The sequence below is a fragment of the Bufo bufo genome, chromosome 5 (assembly GCF_905171765.1).
Source record: "Bufo bufo chromosome 5, aBufBuf1.1, whole genome shotgun sequence".
Lineage (NCBI taxonomy): Eukaryota > Metazoa > Chordata > Amphibia > Anura > Bufonidae > Bufo > Bufo bufo.
The window spans coordinates 305,575,624-305,595,155 of record NC_053393.1 but is presented as its reverse complement, the minus strand read 5'-3'; positions in this window follow the sequence as shown (position 1 = coordinate 305,595,155).

The window sequence follows — 19,532 nt, the reverse complement described above, 5'->3', positions numbered from 1 at the left end:
TACCCCCCTACCCAACCATGATCCCTGGCCCTGAATGCCAGCATTTCTAAATTACTGGCCTTTGAAATGCTGTCATTTTATCTGGTGGAGACGGAGAATTTTAAAGGCTTTATGGCGGTGGCTGTTCCACAGTATGTCGTGACCAGCCGGCACTACTTTTTCAGGCGAGCCATCCCTTCCCTGCACAACCAAGTGGGGGACAAAATCAGGTGTGCACTGCGCAACGGCATCTGTGGCAAGGTGCACCTCACTACGGATACGTGGACCAGTAAGCACAGTCAGGGATGTTATATTTACATAACAGCACACTGGGTAAATGCAGTGGCGGCTGGGCCTGATGTGGATAGCAGTTTGGTGCATGTCCTTCCACCACCGAGGAATGCATGGTGCTTCAGTTTGCTTCTTGTTGCTTCCTCCTCCTACTCCACTTTCTCATCCTCTACCAGCTCCTCATCCGGTCAGCGTAACACCTTCACCACCAACTTCAGCACAGCCAGGGGTAAACGACAGCAGGCAGTTTTAAAACTTATCTGTTTGGGGGACAAACCTCACACCGCGCAGGAGCTGTGGACAGGCCTTGAACAACAGACCGATGAGTGGTTGGTGCCAGTGAGCCTCAAGCCCGGCCTGGCAGTGTACGATAATGGGCAAAAACTCGTAGGAGCTCTGGGACTAGCCGTTTTAACGCACATCCCTTACCTGGCGCATGTGCTGAATTTAGTGGTTCAGAGATTCCTTAAAAACTACCCAAATATGTCAGAGCTGCTGCATAAAGTGCGGGCCGTCTGTGTGCGCTTTTGGCATAATCACCCTGCTGCTGCTCACCTGTCAGTGCTGCAGCGTAACTTTGGCCTTCCTGTTCACCGCCTCATATGCGACGTGCCCACAAGGTGGAACTCCACCTTGCACATGCTGGCCAGACTGTGCCAGCAGCAGCAGGCGATAGTGAAGTTTCAGCTGTTGCACGCACGGGTGAGTCGCTCTGCAGAACAACAACACTTCACCACCAATGACTGGGCCTCCAGGCGAGACCTGTGTTCCTTGTTGCGCTGTTTCGAGTACTCCACCAACATGGCCAGTGCCGATAATGCAGTTATAATGCGTTACTATCCCACTTCTATGCCTCCTTGAAAAAACCCTGCTGGCGATGATGAAGGAGGATGTGGCACAGGAGGAGGAAGAGGGATCATTTCGTAGGGTTTCCGGCCAGTCATTCACAAGTGGCTCCGAGGGTGGGTTCCTGCACCCACAAATCCAGGTACACTATTGTCCATCCAGGGCACAGTTCTGGAGGATGACAAGGTGGAGGATGAGGAGATGGAGGAGGAGGAGCCATGTTCACAGCAAAGTGGCACCCAGACCAGCTCATGGCCATCACTGGTGCGTGGCTGGGGGGATACAGAGGACACAGACGATACACCTCTTACAGAGGACAGCTTTTCGTTGCCTCTGGGCAGCCTGGCACACATGAGCGATTACATGCTGCAGTGTCTCCGCAACGACCGCCGAGTTGCCCACATTCTAACCTGTGCTGATTACTGGGTGGCCACGCTGCTGGATCCCCGTTACAAGGACAATGTACCGTCCTTAATTCCCTCACTGGAGCGTGATCGGAAGATGCGCGAGTACAAGCGCACGCTGGTAGACGGCCTGCTGATGGCATTCCCACCTGACAGCGGGGACACAGTGGAAGCACAAGGCGAAGGCAGAGGAGGAGGAGGAAGAGGTTGCCAACACAGCTGGGGCACCACCAGCACCTCAGAAGGCAGGGTTATCATGGTCGAAATGTGGAAAAGCTTTGTCAGCACGCCACAAAAACCAGCACCACCAGCTGATATGGAACGTCTTAGCAGAAGGCAGCATTTCACCAACATGGTGGAGCAGTATGTGTGCACACTCCTACACGTACTGAATGACGGGTCTGCCCCCTTCAACTTCTGGGTCTCCAAATTGGGCACATGGCCTGAGCTTGCCATTTACGCCTTGGAGGTTCTGGCCTTCGCTGCAGCCAGTGTATTTTCTGTATTATCACAGACAAGCGCAGCCGCCTGTCCACAGCCTATGTGGACAAGCTCACGTTCATTAAAATGAACCAGGCATGGATCCCACAGGACTTGTCCGTACCTTGTGCAGAATAGACATGTACACTGGCCTTAACCAGCCATTGTTATACTACAGCGCAATTGCTCATTCTTGTATTTTGGATATTTCACACTCTTTTGGAGTGTACCCTAATTTTAAAAAAAATATATTAAAACCAAAAACCAGTGTTGGCTACCTCCGTCCTCCTCCACTGCCGCTTCCACCTACACCTCTATGACCACCGCCTCCTCAAACTCCTACTCCATATGGGCCTCCACCTCATAAATCTATATTTTTATTTGTACGTATTTTAATTTATGTCATTTCACTACTTTGTTACATTTTCAGGTGAGATTCTCCAATTTTTGGGTGTAATATACCCCTCCTCTACCTAGTTGACAACTTAATAAATTTCACTAATTTTATTTAACATTTTCGGGTGACATTAAACAATTTTTTTCTGTCATAGACCCCTGCTCTACCAAGTAGACATATTAATAAATTTCACTAATTTTTCTGTTACATTCTTGGGTTAACATTTTACAATTTTGGACGTGAATAAACCCCTGCTCTGAATAGGTGACAGGAAATACCATTTCAGAGATCCTTCTTTACTTGATGCGCGCCACCTCCTTTCATTCAATGCTTAAACTTTAACAAGTTGTCCCACATTTGCGCTTCAATAATTTGTCCCACATTTGCGCTTTAATAATTTGTCCCACATTTGCGCTTTAATAACTTTTCCCATATTTCCGCTCGATCAAAATAAAATTTAATCCATTTATATCTCCCTTGGACGTGGTCTCTTTCTCACACTCTTTCTCCAGCGTGGAACCCTGATTCGCCGATAACCATGATCAACATGGTAGGCTCAGAAAAGAACATCAAAAGTTGATAGAGAAGATATCCAAATGGATGGTGGACATCACGGGGGCGCATCTGCATAGGTGACAGGATCATCAATTTCAAAAAATCGTCTGTTACATTGTCAGGTGACATTTTACCAATTTTGCCGGATAGAAACCCCTGCTCTGCATAGGTGACAGGGAATCAAATTTCTGAAATTCTTCCTTAATTGATGCGCACCATCTTCTTTCATTCAATCCTTAAACTTTAACAAGTTGTCCCACATTTGCGCTTCAATACTTTGTCCCATATTTCCACTCTATCATATTTAATTTGAAACAATTAACCTCCCATGGATGTGGTCTCTTTCTCGAGCTCCCTCTCCGGCGTGGAACCCTTATTCGCCGATAGCCATGATCAACATGGTAGGCTCAGAAAAGAACATCGAAAGTTGATAGAGAAGATATCCAAATGGATGGTGGACGTCACAGGGACGTGCGATCAGGCAGAAGTTATCTAGAGTCAACAAAGCGGCAGCAGGGCCTCTCCTGGCTAATGTTTCCAAATCCAAAATACCCCAGTGACATTCCCTATAAATTTTTATTAATCATTCCAATAACAGGGCATCTTAAGAGTCCTGTATTGTTATTTATCGTCACTACCTCCCTGAGTCGGGAGTGGGAAATTGCAGCGCGCCCCCTCCTTAACTTGGAAGCTTATGCTTCAATACGTTGTGCCACATTTCCGCTCGTAACATTTAATTTCATCCATTGGCCTCCCTTGGATGTGGTATCCCTTTCTGAGGCTCCCTCTCCGGCCTGGAACCCTGAATCCCCGCCACCCGTGATCACCATGGTAGGCGCATAAAAGAACATCGAAAGTTGATAGAGAAGATATCCAATTGGATCGTGGACATCACGGGGACGTGCGACATGGTGGAGCAGTATGTGTGCACACACCTACATGTACTGACTGATGGGTCTGCCCCCTGCAACTTCTGGGTCTCCAAATTGGGCACATGGCCTGACCTTGCCCTTTACGCCTTGGAGGTGCTGGCCTGCCCTGCAGCCAGTGTATTGTCTGAACGTGTGTTTAGCACGACTGGAGGGGGTTATCACAGGTTATATTTCCCAATGTTTTGTGGTGTACCCTAATTTTAAAAAATATAAATAAATTTAAAACCAAAAAGCAGTGTAGGCTACCTCCTCCTCCTCTACCGCCGCTTCCACCTACACCGCCACATCCACCGCCTTCTCAACCTCCTACTCCATATGGACCTCGTCCTTCTAGATCAAGATTATAATTTTTTGTTACTTATTTTGTTATTTATAGTCATTTCCCTATCCACTTTTCTTAGCAGAGCACTTGCCATGCTCTTAACCACATTTTGCTGGCATTTACAGCCCTCTAGCCCTTTCTATGACATTTTTACAGCCATTTTACTGCTCAAAAGTTCGGGTCCCCTTTGACTTCAATGGGGTTCGGGTTCAGGGTCAAGTTCGTGTCCCGAACGTGAAATTTTTTGTGAACTTCGGCCGAACCTGTCGAACCCGAACATCCAGGTGTCCGCTCAACTCTATTTCCCAACAAGCCACATTTTTTTTTTCCTATTTGATAACCCTGATAAGGGACAAATTTTGACAGCTTTGGTGGATCAAAAAGCATAACATAATAGACAACTTGGTGTGTTTTTAAATATTTACCCCAAGCTATGTATGTGAGTGTCACTCAGACATAATTTACTATTGCTAGCATTGTGTTCAAGAGCTTAGGTAATGGGGTGGTAGAAAAAGTAAAAATCTATTTTAAAAAATTTGCGAAAAGAGATATGTTTTCCCAAACATTCTGAGTCCTTGGCGACTAGAGGGTGTTATATATCAATTGTCCAGGCCATTGGAGTCGATCTGGTTTGACCCCAGCCGGTTCAGGTCCAAACAGAACTGAACCAAACTGAACTTCGACATGTTCGCTCATCTATATTGTGTACTTACACACAAATTAGAAAAAAGTTGACTTATCATGCCAATTATGACAAGATGGTTCAGGGCATGTTGGATTGTACATGGATGAACTTAGAGTTCTGGTTGCTTCTCTTATATTACATTATTAAAGACAATTTTTTCAGATACATACGTGTGATGATATTGTACACACAGCTCTCAACAGCTGTACATCTATCTTTTTACTTTTATGGGAGCCGGTGCATTGGGTTATTTACTTACTATATGATAGGTAGATTACCAATTGGCAAGGCTTTTAATTTTCAAGAGTTTTATGCGATCAATGAGTGCCTGCAATGTTTTGTGAACCCCATATTTTGAATGTTATTGTTAAAGGGGTTGTGACAGGTTTATAAGTTATCCACCATGGATCATATATGGGGAACAGGACACAGGTTCTAGAAAACAACATATATTATGTCTGGTTACAGTACCAGAAGTTTTATTGTATATTGCACACTTACTTGCACCCTCTCTTTTAGTGAATAATAGAGATGAGCGAATCGAAGCTGACAAAGTGGAATTAGATTGGAATTTCAGGAAAATTTTTATTCACAGCGAAGTCAAATTACATCGCTCTTCGTGGTAACGAATCACATTTTTCCTAAAATGGCTGCTGCACATGTGAGAACATGGAAAAAGGAACTCTTAGAAGGAGGGATCACCCATAATTGTATGCATGCAGCCAATCAGCAGCCAGCCAGCCCTGTGATGTCACAGCCCTATAAATAGCATCAGCCATCTTACATTCTGCTACCAGTGTACTTAATGCAGGGAGAGATGTCAGAAGGCGCTAGGGACAGTGTTAGAAGTAACTTAATTGTGCTATAAAATTATTTACAAGTGCAGGGAAAGATTATTCAAGGTGTAGGGAAAGGATAGGGAGGAATCATTCCACAGCATTTATGTTGAACAGGATTTAGTAGGGGAAGTTACAGCCTGGGTAATAGGAACAATCCTATTACATCTTGCAGCGCTGACTGGGGATCCAAATTGCCATTATACAGTTCTGTAATTCCAGCAAACCGTTCTTATTAGGGTGCAAGTGCTGTTTAAAACAGGCATTAACAGGGTTTATTATAAGGAAATATTTATATGTCTTATTTGCCCTGTGCAGTGCAGTTATGTGTTCTAAAGTATTTTTTTGCTTGTATTAGTGGGAAAAAAGGGCTTATTAGCCGTTATGTGGTAAAGTTCTAAAATTACAGCCATTTTTGTTGTGTATTAGTGTCAAAAGTAAAATATATATATGCCATTCAGCGGTGCAGTTATATGTTCTAAAGCCCTTTTTGGAGTGTATTAGTGGAAAAAGAAAAAATATATTTGCCGATCAGCGGTGCAGTTATCTGTTCTAAAGCCTTTTGTGGCGTGTATTAGTGGCAAAATAAATGAAAAATTGGACGTTCAGCAGTGCATATGTTCTAAAGCCTTTTGTAGGTTGTATTAGTGGAAAAACAAAAAAATATATTTGCTGGTCTGTGGTGCAGTTATATGTTCTAAAACCCTTATTGGCGTGTATTAGTGGCACAAAAATGTATTTGTCGTTGTGTGGTGAATAGTGTTGATCGAGCAGAACACTTCACGAGGCTCGGGTGTTCTACCAAGCACCAGGATTTGAACTGTGTTGTACATTAGAGGCAAGGACCTTATCTACTCAGCTTTAAAGCTGAATGCTAAACTGTGTCAGAAAAACCTCATAGTAGATTCTGATGTAGTGAGTATTCCTATTTAGCAGAATACTTATTTTATATTTCTGTGCAGGTTAACATGTAACTCTATAGTGTATTGGTTAACATACTTCTGACATATATGAATGCATAATATGTGGGAAACTACTACTAATGTTTTTAGCCATAATATATTTACATTTATTATATTATATATTGTAAATATAAAATAATATATGTAAATATATTATGGCTAAAAACATCAGTAGTAGTTTCCCACATATTATGCCTTCATATATATCAGAAGTATGATATATATATATTGTGAGACAGTGACAGGTCTCACTCAGGTTAGAGGCAAGGAAGGGGTGCATAGTGTGGTCCACACCCCTGTTCCACCACAGGTGAGAGAAGCTGGAGGTAATCAGCCTGGCATAAGGCACCTTCCAGAGTGTCAGAAAGGGGGTAGTGTGTTACCTGTGGACAGAGGCCTGGAGGCTCTGTCTGTGTGGTCTCAGCTGGGCAAGGCTGAGGGACCACAAGGCTGGGAGATAGCCTGGAGTTGGGGGACGCAGCGACGCCTGGGAGGGTCGCAGGGCCATAGTCAGGCAGACTACTGAGCCCCAATCCCCCACAAGAAATACTGAACTGGAGACAGTGGGCATACTGTGCTCTGTACAGCCAGGAGGCTGTGGGACATTGGCTGACAAAGCCGCATGTGTTCACAGCGTGTGAACTGTGACTTTAGGTGAGTCAGGATATCATATGTTTAGTTAGAGCCCAGCCGGGCAGGTGTTTATTTTGTACCATTTATGTTTGGATTGCTGAGGAGCCAAATAAAGTGTTGTTTGGACCAGAAACTTGGTGTCTGGCGACGATATTTGTGTGAATCACCCCCGGAGAAGAGCTAAACCCCTACAATATATATGTGTATATATGTAATTACACATTTATTTTGTGCCATACATTTTTAACAATTACTAAAACAAATATTAAACACATAAATTTAATCTCTATCTCTGAAATGTTTCTGCCGGGAATTGAACTCCAAACCTTGTACATTAGAGGCAAGGATGTTAACCACTACACTATAGAGCTACATGTTAACCTGCACAGAAATATAAAATAAGTATTCTGCTAAATAGGAATACTTACTACATCAGAAACGAATGAGGCTTTTCTGACACAGTTTAGCATTCAGCTTTATAGCTGAGTGGATAAGGTCCTTGCCGCTAATGTACGGCAAAAGGGGTTAGGAGTTAAAATCCCAGCAGAAACTTTTTAGAAATATATGCTAATTTACATTTAAATACACACGCTCAAGCATCGCGATGCTCGAGCCGAACTCGTGTGCGGCCAAGCATGCTCGATCAACACTAATCCTATGTAGTCAGTTGACCGCTGCCTATCTGTGCCATTGTCCATCCTTTCAGAGGTCTGACCGTGGGGCCCTCTGCGCTCATGTTCTACCGCCATGGCTGCTGGGGAGGAGTGGGATTGTAGGAGCAGTACCGGCTCCATCAGCAGCAGCCTGAGTCAAGAGTTGCTGATAAGCAGCTTTTTTCACCCGCCTAGTGAAGAAACTACACAGCAGCATCTAGACCTGGAGCAGAATCTGAACCAGCATGTGGTGGCATACTTGAAGTGCACCCTGCCGGCTGTCATTAAAGATCTGCTGGACTACTGGGCAGCCAAACTAGATTTGTGGCTGCAACTGGTAGTTTGCCCTGGAAAGCTGTCCTGCTGGCCAGTAGTGTGACATCAGAGCGGGTGTTTAGTGCAGCAGGGGCCAAGAAGAACTTGCCTGTCCACCCAAAATGTGGAGAGACTGACCTTTTGTCAAGATGAATCAGGCATGGATCAGCCTGGATTTCCACCCACCAATTCCTAATGCATCAGACTAGATCATCCATGGTGCCACACCAACACTTTGACAAAAGAGACTGCTTTCTTCTGGCTACCTGCCTCAGATACTATTCTGATGATGCCAAGTGTTCCTTCTTTCACCCACCATCTTCAGCTGGTATTGCCACCCACCTCCAAACTCTGTCACCAGGTCACTCTGTGGCCTCCTGATGCTGCTGCCACCTCTACACTCTGTCATTGGGCCACTCTGTGACTTTTCATGCTGTTCCCACCCTCCCCACTATGACTGGGCCACTATTTTACCTTTTGGACTGGCTGACATCATCATTTATTTGACCCTTTTTCTGATCTGTCAGAAGGAAGGAAAAATGAGATTCACAACGGATCATGTCTGTATAGCAGCTGTAAGGGCTGTATGGTCCCTGCAGAATTGGCTTGTGATTTGGTAGCCAAAAGCAGGAGTGGGTACAAAACACAGAAGACATGCAAATATTTCATTAACATGTCATCTCTGTTTTGGATCCACTCCTGTTTTTTTTGGCATTAGCAATACTGATGGATTACTGACCAATAGAGATGTCCCAAACTATTCGCTGGCGAATAGTTCCCGTTGAACATAGCTTGTTCGCCGTGGCGGGCGAACATATGCGATGTTCGGTCCGCCCCCTATTCGTCATCATTGTGTAAACTTTGACCCTGTACCTCAGTCTGCAGACACATTCCAGCCAATCAGCAGCAGACCCTCCCTCCCAGACCCTCCCACCTGCTGGACAGCATCCATTTTAGATTCATTCGGAAGCTGCATTGTTAGCGAGAGGAGGGACAGTGTAGCTGCTGCTGATTTAATAGGGAAATCAATAGCTAGGCTAGTATATTCAGTGTCCACTACAGTCCTGAAAGACTCATCTGATCTCTGCTGTAAGGACAGCACCCCAAAAAGCCCTTTTTAGGGCTAGAACATCATTCTGCTTTTTTTTTTTTTTCTCCCTGTGTAATCTAATTGCAGTTGCCTGCCTGCCAGTGTGTGTGTCAGGCTCACAGCGTATACTGTTCCCACTTGCCCAGTGCCACCACTCATATCTGGTGTCACAGTAGCTTGCATTTAAAAAAAAAAAAAAAAAAACTTTTGGACTGTAATATAATAGCAGTCAGTTGCCGGCACGCACGTGTGCTTCATGCCCTGCAAGTGCACAGTGTCACCAGCGCAACTCATATCTGGTGTCACATTCGATTACATTTAAAGAAAAACAACAATTTTGACTGTGAATAAATAGCAGTCAGTTGCACACACGTGTTTGTGTGTTTAACCACCTCAACTCCCCTACCTTAATGACCAGACCACTTTTTACAATTCTGCACTACACTACTTTCACGGTTTATTGCTCGGTCATACAACTTACCACCCAAATGAATTTTACCTCCTTTTCTTCTCACTAATAGAGCTTTCATTTGGTGGTATTTCTTTGCTGCTGACATTTTAACTTTTTTTGATATTAATCAAAATTTTTTAATGACATTTTTCACTTTCTGTTGTAAATTTTTTCAAATATAACTACATTTCTATATATATTTTTCTCTAAATTTATTGTTCTACATGTCTTTGATAAAAAAAAAATACAATAAGCGTATATTTATTGGTTTGGGTAAAAGTTATAGCGTTTACAAACTATGGTGCAAAAATGTGAATTTACGCACTTTGACTTTCTGAGCACCTGTCATGTTTCCTGAGGTTCTACAATGCCTAGACAGTAGAAACACCCCACAAATGACCCCATTCCGGAAAGTAGACACCCTAAGGCAGTGGTGGGCAACCTTTTTTTTCAACTGAGCCAAATATCGCCAAAACCACGATTGAAATTTCTTTGGAGAGCCACATTTTTAAAACCTAAAATATTGCGTCAACAGTACCAGTGAGGACTATTAGGGCTCATGCACACGACCGTGTGCCCGCCGTTGCCATATTGCAGGTCGCATACGGCGGGTCCGCAATACACGGGCACTGGCCGTGTGCAGCCCGCATCAAGGACCCATTCACTTCAATGGGTCCAGGATCCGGAATATGAGTGTTACAGAGTGCTTCCGTGGTGCTTCTGGCTGTGCCTCCGCACCGCAAAAAAGTAGCGCATGCATTACTTTTTTGCGGTGCGGAGGCACAGCCAGAAGCACCACGGAAGCACACTGTAGCACTCATATCCCCGATCCTGGACCCATTGAAGTGAATGGGTCCATGATGCGGACTGCACACGGCCGTGTGCAGCCCGCATCATGGACCCATTCACTTCAGCATGCGCTACTTTTTTGCGGTGCGGGCAGTCGGATGCGGATCACGAACCCCATTCAAGTGAATGGGTCCGCGATCCTCATGCAGCTGCCCCATGGTCTGTGTCCGTGCATTGCGGATGGACCGCTATTTGCGGTCCAGAGCACAGGCACGGCGCCCTTACATTCGTGGGCATGAGCCCAGAGTGTGTTTTTACATACTTTTATATGTACTTTCTTTTATTTGGATCTTGATTATTATTTCATTTTATCTTTATAATTTTTTACTTTTATTAAACGCACTTATGGGGGATATCTGTGGATGGCGCACTTATGGGGGATATCTGTGGATGACGCACTTATGGGGGATATCTGTGGATGGCGCACTTATGGGGGATATCTGTGGAGGGCGCACTTATGGGGGATATCTGTGGAGGGCGCACTTATGGGGGATATCTGTGGAGGGCGCAGTTATGGGGTATATCTGTGGAGGGCGCACTTATGGGGGATATCTGTGGATGACGCACTTATGGGGGATATCTGTGGATGACGCACTTATGGGGGATATCTGTGGAGGGCGCACTTATGGGGGATATCTGTGGATGACGGCATTTGATATTTGCCATTCGGTGTTCTTGGAAAGGAGGGTGACCACTTTTTTGCGCGCAGTAATGGCGGACATATTGCTTAAGACTCATAGTCATTGGTTATTATTTTTTTACTTTTATTTTTGAAGAAAATTTTCCACAGCTCACAGAAAATTTTCCCTCAGAGCCTATGTTCATTTTTGAGGGCTATTTTCCCTAAGCACAGTTCAGTCATTAATCCCAATTCATCCCTGTTTACTAAAACTTCCCCCGACGTTAGTCTCCACACCTCCCCATTGACTGCGACCTTCATCTGTATTATAAAGTACTGTAGAGGGCCCGGCCAGAGGCTATTCAAAACTCACCGCACGTCCGCACAGTCACTGCCGCCTGCTGCTTCTGAGTGTCTGACTGGGAGGGATCAAGAGATGCACGGAAACCACGCCTCCGGGCGGCTCCTCCTCACTCTCCTCTGACACACGTGAGCTGCCTACTGCGCTGCGCCGTGCGCACTGCCCCCGGCACTATTAGATCACATTTTAAATAGGAGGCGGTGGGGCGGCCCCCCTGGCTCAGGGGCCCGGTCGCAATTGCGACCGCTGCGACCCCTGTAGCTATGCCACTGCATCTCACCCTCCGTCATGCGCCTCCTGCCCTGCCTGCCTGCTTCATTCATAAAGTGGAAGGAGCAGACAGACGGGGCAGGAGGCGCATGACGTACATTTTGCAAGCTTGAGCGGCGCGATATGGCTGCGCGGCCGCCTACCCGCCAGCCCGCACCAAAGAGCCGCATTCAAGGATAAAAAGAGCCGCATGTGGCTCGCGAGCCGCGGCTTGCCGACCACTGCCCTAAGGTATTCTCTGATGGGCATAGTGAGTTCATGAGGGGTATGGTGAGTTCATGTAAAATTTTATTTTTTGTCACAAGTTAGTGGAAAATGATTTTTATTTTATTTTTTCTTACAAAGTCTCATATTAAACTAACTTGTGACAAAAAATAAAATTTTACATGAACTCACCATGGAATGCAAATGCGTAAAAAATGCCCAGTGAAATCGTAAAGATTCTCATTGGAATTTAGGCCCCTTTGCGCACCTACTGTAGGCTGCAAAAAAGTGTCACACATGTGGTATCGCCATACTCAGAAGAAGTAGGGCAATGTGTTTTGAGGTGTATTTTTACATATACCCAATTTTACATGAACTCGCCATGCCACTCACAAAATACCTTGGGGTGTCTTCTTTCCAAAATGGGGTCACATGTGGGGTATTTATACTGCCCTGGCATTTTAGGGGACCTAAAGCGTGAGAAGAAGTCTGGAATATAAATGTCTAAAAATTTTTATGCATTTTGATTCTGTGAGGGGTATGGTGAGTTCATGTGAGATTTTATTTTTTGTCACAAGTTAGAGACTTTGTAAGAAAAAAAATAAAAATAATCAATTTCCGCTAACTTCTATGAACTCGCCATGCCCCTCAAAAGTGATCTTTATAGCGCTGCAGCGATTTTACGGTGTTTTTGCAGTGATCAGAAAAAAATTAAATTCTGTCACTGCGGTGGGGCAGACTGAACGCAAGTGTTCGAACAAGATCAGGCCTGATCGGGCGAACACTGCGTTTTTTGTAGAGCCTATAGAACATGTCCTATTCTTGTCCGCAATTGCGGACAAGAAAAGGCATTTTCTATATAGTTCTGGCAATGGGCCACTGCATCTCACCCTCCGTCATGCGCCTCCTGCCCTGCCTGCCTGCTTCATTCATAAAGTGGAAGGAGCAGACAGACCGGGCAGGAGGCGCATGACGTACATTTTGCAAGCTTGAGCGGCGCGATATGGCTGCGCGGCCGCCCACCCGCCAGCCCGCACCAAAGAGCCGCATTCAAGGATAAAAAGAGCCGCATGTGGCTCGCGAGCCGCGGCTTGCCGACCACTGCCCTAAGGTATTCTCTGATGGGCATAGTGAGTTCATGAGGGGTATGGTGAGTTCATGTAAAATTTTATTTTTTGTCACAAGTTAGTGGAAAATGATTTTTATTTTATTTTTTCTTACAAAGTCTCATATTCAACTAACTTGTGACAAAAAATAAAATTTTACATGAACTCACCATGGAATCCAAATGCGTAAAAAATGCCCAGTGAAATCGTAAAGATTCTCATTGGAATTTAGGCCCCTTTGCGCACCTAGGCTGCAAAAAAGTGTCACACATGTGGTATCGCCATACTCAGAAGAAGTAGGGCAATGTGTTTTGAGGTGTATTTTTACATATACCCAATTTTACATGAACTCGCCATGCCACTCACAAAATACCTTGGGGTGTCTTCTTTCCAAAATGGGGTCACATGTGGGGTATTTATACTGCCCTGGCATTTTAGGGGACCTAAAGCGTGAGAAGAAGTCTGGAATATAAATGTCTAAAAAATTTTATGCAATTGGATTCTGTGAGGGGTATGGTGAGTTCATGTGAGATTTTATTTTTTGTCACAAGTTAGAGACTTTGTAAGAAAAAAAATAAAAATAATCAATTTCCGCTAACTTCTATGAACTCGCCATGCCCCTCAAAAGTGATCTTTATAGCGCTGCAGCGATTTTACGGTGTTTTTGCAGTGATCAGAAAAACATTAAATTCTGTCACTGCAGTGGGGCGGACTGAACGCAAGTGTTCGAACAAGATCAGGCCTGATAGGGCGAACACTGCGTTTTTTGTAGAGCCTATAGAACATGTCCTATTCTTGTCCGCAATTGCGGACAAGAAAAGGCATTTTCTATATAGTTCTGGCAATGGGCAGATCCGCAAAATGCGGAAAGCACATTTCTGGTGTCCGTATTTTGCGGATCCGCAAAACACATACGGACGTCTGAATGGAGCCTTACAGGGGGGTGATCAATGACAGGGGGGTGATCAGGGAGTCTATATGGGGTGATCAGGGGTTAATAAGGGGTTAATAAGTGACGGGGGGGTGTAGTGTAGTGTGGTGATTGGTGCTACTTACAGAGCTGCCTGTGTCCTCTGGTGGTCGATCAAAGCAAAAGGGACCACCAGAGGACCAGGTAGCAGGTATATCAGATGCTGTTAACAAAACAGCGTCTGATATACCTTTCAGGGGTTAAAAAAAAATCGCATCTACAGCCTGCCAGCGAATGATCGCCGGTGGCAGGCTGTAGATCAGCTCGTTTACCTTCCGATCCTGTGTGCGCGCGTTCACAGGATATCTTGCGTCTCGCGAGAGGACGCTCCGATGCATCCAGGAGGAATAACCCGGCCGCCCGCAGGACGCATTCCTGCATTAGGCGGTCAGGAGTTGGTTAAGGCCCAGCTGCCAGTGCATAGTGTCACTTAAGCGCCATTCATATCTGGTGTCACAGTAGCTTGCACGCATAGTACAACTTAACTAATCTAAAAAAAAATGAGGCAGGCCACCCCGCAGGGGCCGTCGTGGTCGTGGTGCTGCGATTTCCCTTTGGCCCTAGAATAATGCCTAGTGTTCAGAGGCCACGTACCCTGAACTCAAAAAGTTCTGAGGACATAGTTGACTGGCTAACACAGGACACCCAATCTTCTTAAGCTCCTGCTCGGAACCTTGACGCACCATCCTCCTCCAGCTCAACTTCGGGCACCTCTCAAGTTACTACTCGCCCGCCTACCGCCACCACCAACACTAGCACCACAGCCACTTCACTTGATCTGTCAGAGGAGTTATTTACACATCAGTTGGAAGAAATGAGTGATGCGCAACCATTATTGCCAGAGGATGTAGATAACAGGGATATGTCTCAGTCAGGCAGCATTACACACATGGACGTACAGTGTGATAATGATGATGTTGTACCCACTGCTGCTTCCTTTGCTGAGTTGTCAGATACAAGTGAAGCAGTTGATGATAACGATGTGTCCGTGGATGTCACGTGGGTGCCCGCTCGAAGATAAGAAGAACAGGTGGAAAGTTCAGATGGGGAGACAGAGAGGAGGAGGAGACGAGTTGGAAGCAGGGGGAGGTCGTAGCAAGGAGCTAGTGGCACAGTCAGACAGCATGCATCGGCACCCACAGTCAGCCAGACAGCACGCCAATCAACGCATGCTGTTGCCACCACCAGAATGCCGTCATTGCAGAGCTCAGCAGTGTGGCATTTTTTTTGCGTGTCTGCCTCTGACAACAGCGATGCCATTTGCAACCTGTGCCAAAAGAAACTGAGTCGTGGGAAGTCCAACACCCACCTAGGTACAACGGCTTTGCGAAGGCACATGATCGCACATCACAAACGCCTATGGGATCAACACATGAGTACAAGCAGCACACAAACTCAAAGCCGCCATCCTCCTCCTGGTCCAGCATCTTCAGCCACGTCAACCACTGCTGTCCTCCTTGCCCCCTCTCAACCATCCGCCACTCCGTCTCTCGCCTTGAGCAGTTCCTGCTCATCTGCCCACAGTCAGGTGTCTGTCAAGGACATGTTTGAGCGTAAAAAGCCAATGTCACAAAGTCATCCCCTTCAAAAAATTTGTAGCTATTGGGACACCGCAGTGGAAGGTACCCGGCCGAAATTTCTTTGCACAAAAGGCAATCCCCAACCTGTACTCAATTGTGCAAAAGGAAGTAATGGCATGTCTGGCACACAGTGTTGGGGCAAGGGTCCATCTGACCACTGATACCTAGTCTGCAAAGCACGGTCAGAGTAGTTATATCACCTACACTGCGCATTGGGTAAACCTGCTGACGGCTGCCAAGCATGGAATGCGTGGCTCTGCAGAGGAGTTGGTGACACCGCCACAACTTGCAGGCAGGCATGCTGCCACCTCCTCTACTCCTCCTACTCCATCCTCTTCCATAACCTCCTCGGCTGAGTCATCTTCTGCTGCTGCATCTTGCTCCACATCAACGGCACCCCCCCAGCTCCCCAGGGGCTATTCTACATCCCGGATACGACAGTGTCACGCCATCTTGGGGTTGACTTGCCTGAAAGCAGAGAGTCACACCGGACCAGCACTCCTGAACGCACAGGTGGATCAGTGGATGACTCCGCACCAACTGGAGATCGGCAAAGTGCTGTGTGACAACGGAAGCAATTTGTTGGCGGCATTGAATTTGGGCAAGTTGAAACATGTGCCGTGCATGGCACATGTGTGTAATCTGATCGTACAATGCTTTGTGCATAAGTACCCAGGCTTAGAGGACGTCCTGAAGCAGGCCAGGAAGGTGTGTGGCCATTTCAGGCGTTCCTACACGGCCATGGCACACTTTTCAGATATCCAGCGGCGAAACAACATGCCAGTGAAGTGCTTGATTTGCGACAGCCCGACACGTTGTAATTCAACACTAATGTTCGACCGCCTGCTCCAACAAGAAAAAACCATCAACGAGTATTTGTATGACCGGGGTGCTAGGACAGCCTCTGCGGAGCTGTGAATTTTTTTGCCACGTTATTGGACGCTCATGCGTCCTTTTGAGGAGGTGACAAACCTAGTCAGTCGCACTGAAGGCACCATCAGCGACATCATCCCATTTGTTTTCTTCCTGGAGCGTGCCCTGCGAAGAGTGCTGGATCAGGCCATAGATGAGCGTGAAGAGGAAGAGTTGTGGTCACAATCACCACCAGAAACAGCCTTATCAGCATCGCTTGCTGGACCTGCGGCAACGCTGGAAGAGGAGTGTGAGGAAGAGGAGTCAGAGGAGGAATGTGGCTTTGAGGAGGAGGAGGAGGAGGAGGAAGACCAACCACAACAGGCATCCCAGGGTGCTCGTTGTCACCTATCTGGTACCCGTGGTGTTGTACGTGGCTGGGGGGGAAGAACATACCTTCAGTGAGATCACTGAGGACGAGGAACAGGACATAAGTAGCTCGGCATCCAACCTTGTGAAAATGGGGTCTTTCATGCTGCCGTGCCTGTTGAGGGACCCTCGTATAAAAAGGCTGAAGGAGAACGACCTGTACTGGGTGGCCACGCTACTAGAACCCCGGCTGAAATGTTACCAAATTACTGCAAGTCGGAAAGGATACAGCAGTTCCAAAATAAATTAAAAAGTATGCTTTACACAGCGTGTATGGGTGATGTCACAGCACAACGGGAATCTAACAGGGGAAGAAGTGAAAGTAATCCTTCTCCTCCCACGACCACGCCGGCAAGGACAGGATGCTTTACAGACGTGTTGTTGATGGAGGACATGCAAAGATTTTTAAGTCCTACACATGGCCACAGCCCTTTGGGGTCCACCCTCAGAGAACGACTCGACCGACAGGTAGCAGACTACCTCGCCTTAACTGCAGATATCGACACTCTGAGGAGCGATGAACCCCTTGACTACTGGGTGTGCAGGCTTGACCTGTGGCCTGAGCTATCCCAATTTGCGATAGAACTTCTGGCCTGCCCCGCTTCAAGTGTCCTGTCAGAAAGGACCTTCAGTGCAGCAGGAGGTATTGTCACTGAGAAGAGAAGTCGCCTAGGTCAAAAATTCTAGATTACCTCACCTTTTATTAAGATGAATGAGGGATGGATCCCGAAGGGACTGACAGTGGGCGATACATTCGACTAAAAAAGGCCTGATGGGATGAGCTGCATTGGGCTAAAAATGGTCCACACCCTGCTGTATTTTATCTCTGAATGCCGGATGACTTGCGTGACTTATCCGCCACCATCTAGGGTTCAAGCCGCAATGTTTTAGGGCACTTTCTGCCTGGGAAACATAAATTTTTCTGGCCGCTGCTACAGCAGCGGCTGCAACAATACCTAGTTTTTCAGGCATGTGTACATGCTTAATTTTTCTGGCCTCTGGTGCTGCACTGTGGCTTCAAAAACCAAACAAAAAAAGGCACATACATGTGTCAATTCCCCTTCGTGATCGTTACCTTGTTGTGGTGAAGGGGCTTGCGTATGACAATGAAGCGACCACCTCTATGAGTGTGTTGGCAATGGCAATGTTGGCACACCCCAGATGATAAGGTCGTTGCTTCATTGTGAATAGACCAAAAGCGATCGGCTGGAAAAGTTTGCATAGAAAAAACATTCATTTTCTTTGTGATCATCTAAGGTGATCATTAAAGCCTACTAGGCCAACAATGGGCCCACACTGCAGAATTATTGTTTTCTGGGTCACTTAACTGTCACTGAACTACCTCAGCACGACCATAGGCTTTGAAAAACCCCCATCGCCTGCAATCTCCCAAACGTGTGCACGAGCACAGTCATCACTACACCAAGATTGACGCATAGAGGTATAAAATTTATGGCATGAGTGTGTCAACTATTGACAACTCTTTGCGGTTGTCTAAAATCTATTCCATACACGCCCCCTAATAGGGGACGTAACAGGGATTAAACTGATAGGAATAGTACTACTTAACACTAATAATGATAATGATGATAATGATGTAACAGGGATTAAACTGATAGGAGTGGTGTGTTAAGTAGTACTATTCCTATCTGGTGGCACAGTAGATTGCACGCGCAGTGCCCCAAATTGGACGTAGGAGGACCGACCAAGCATCTTTTTCCATCTCCCTGTTCCTAAAATCGATTCCATATACACGTCCCCTGATAGGGGATGTAACAGGGATTAAACTTATAAGAATAGTACTACTTAAAGGGAATCTGTCACCAGGTTTCACCCCCTCCAGATAAAAATATGGTTATGTTCAGGGAGCTTTAACCATTCCTAATGTGGTCTTATAAATGTAATTTGTAGGCTCATTTTGCTAAAAATACGCTATTACTAACCTGTCAATCAACAGAATAAGGTGCCCAAGGGGATGTAAATGGCTCCAAGCTGCCGCCCGCACCTGCTGCCGTTCGTGCCCAGCGCCGCCTCATAATCTTCTGTGACGCCTCCTGCTCTCCCTCCCCCTCCTGTGACGTCTCCTGCTCTCCCTCCCCCCTCCTGTGACGTCTCCTGCTCTCCCTCCCTCCCCCCTCCTCCTGCTGTAACATTGCGATGTTACAGCAGGAGGAGGGGGGAGGGAGGGAGGGAGAGCAGGAGACGTCACAGCAGGAGGAGGGGGGAGGGAGGGAGAGCAGGAGACGTCACAGGAGGGGGAGGGAGAGCAGGAGACGTCACAGCAATCTTACAGCAGGAGGAGGAGGGGGGAGGGAGAGCAGGAGGCGTCACAGAAGATTATGAGGCGGCGCTGGGCACGAACGGCAGCAGGTGAGGGGCGGCAGCTTGGAGCCATTTACATCCCCTTGGGCACCTTATTCTGTTGATTGACAGGTTAGTAATAGCGTTTTTTTTAGCAAAA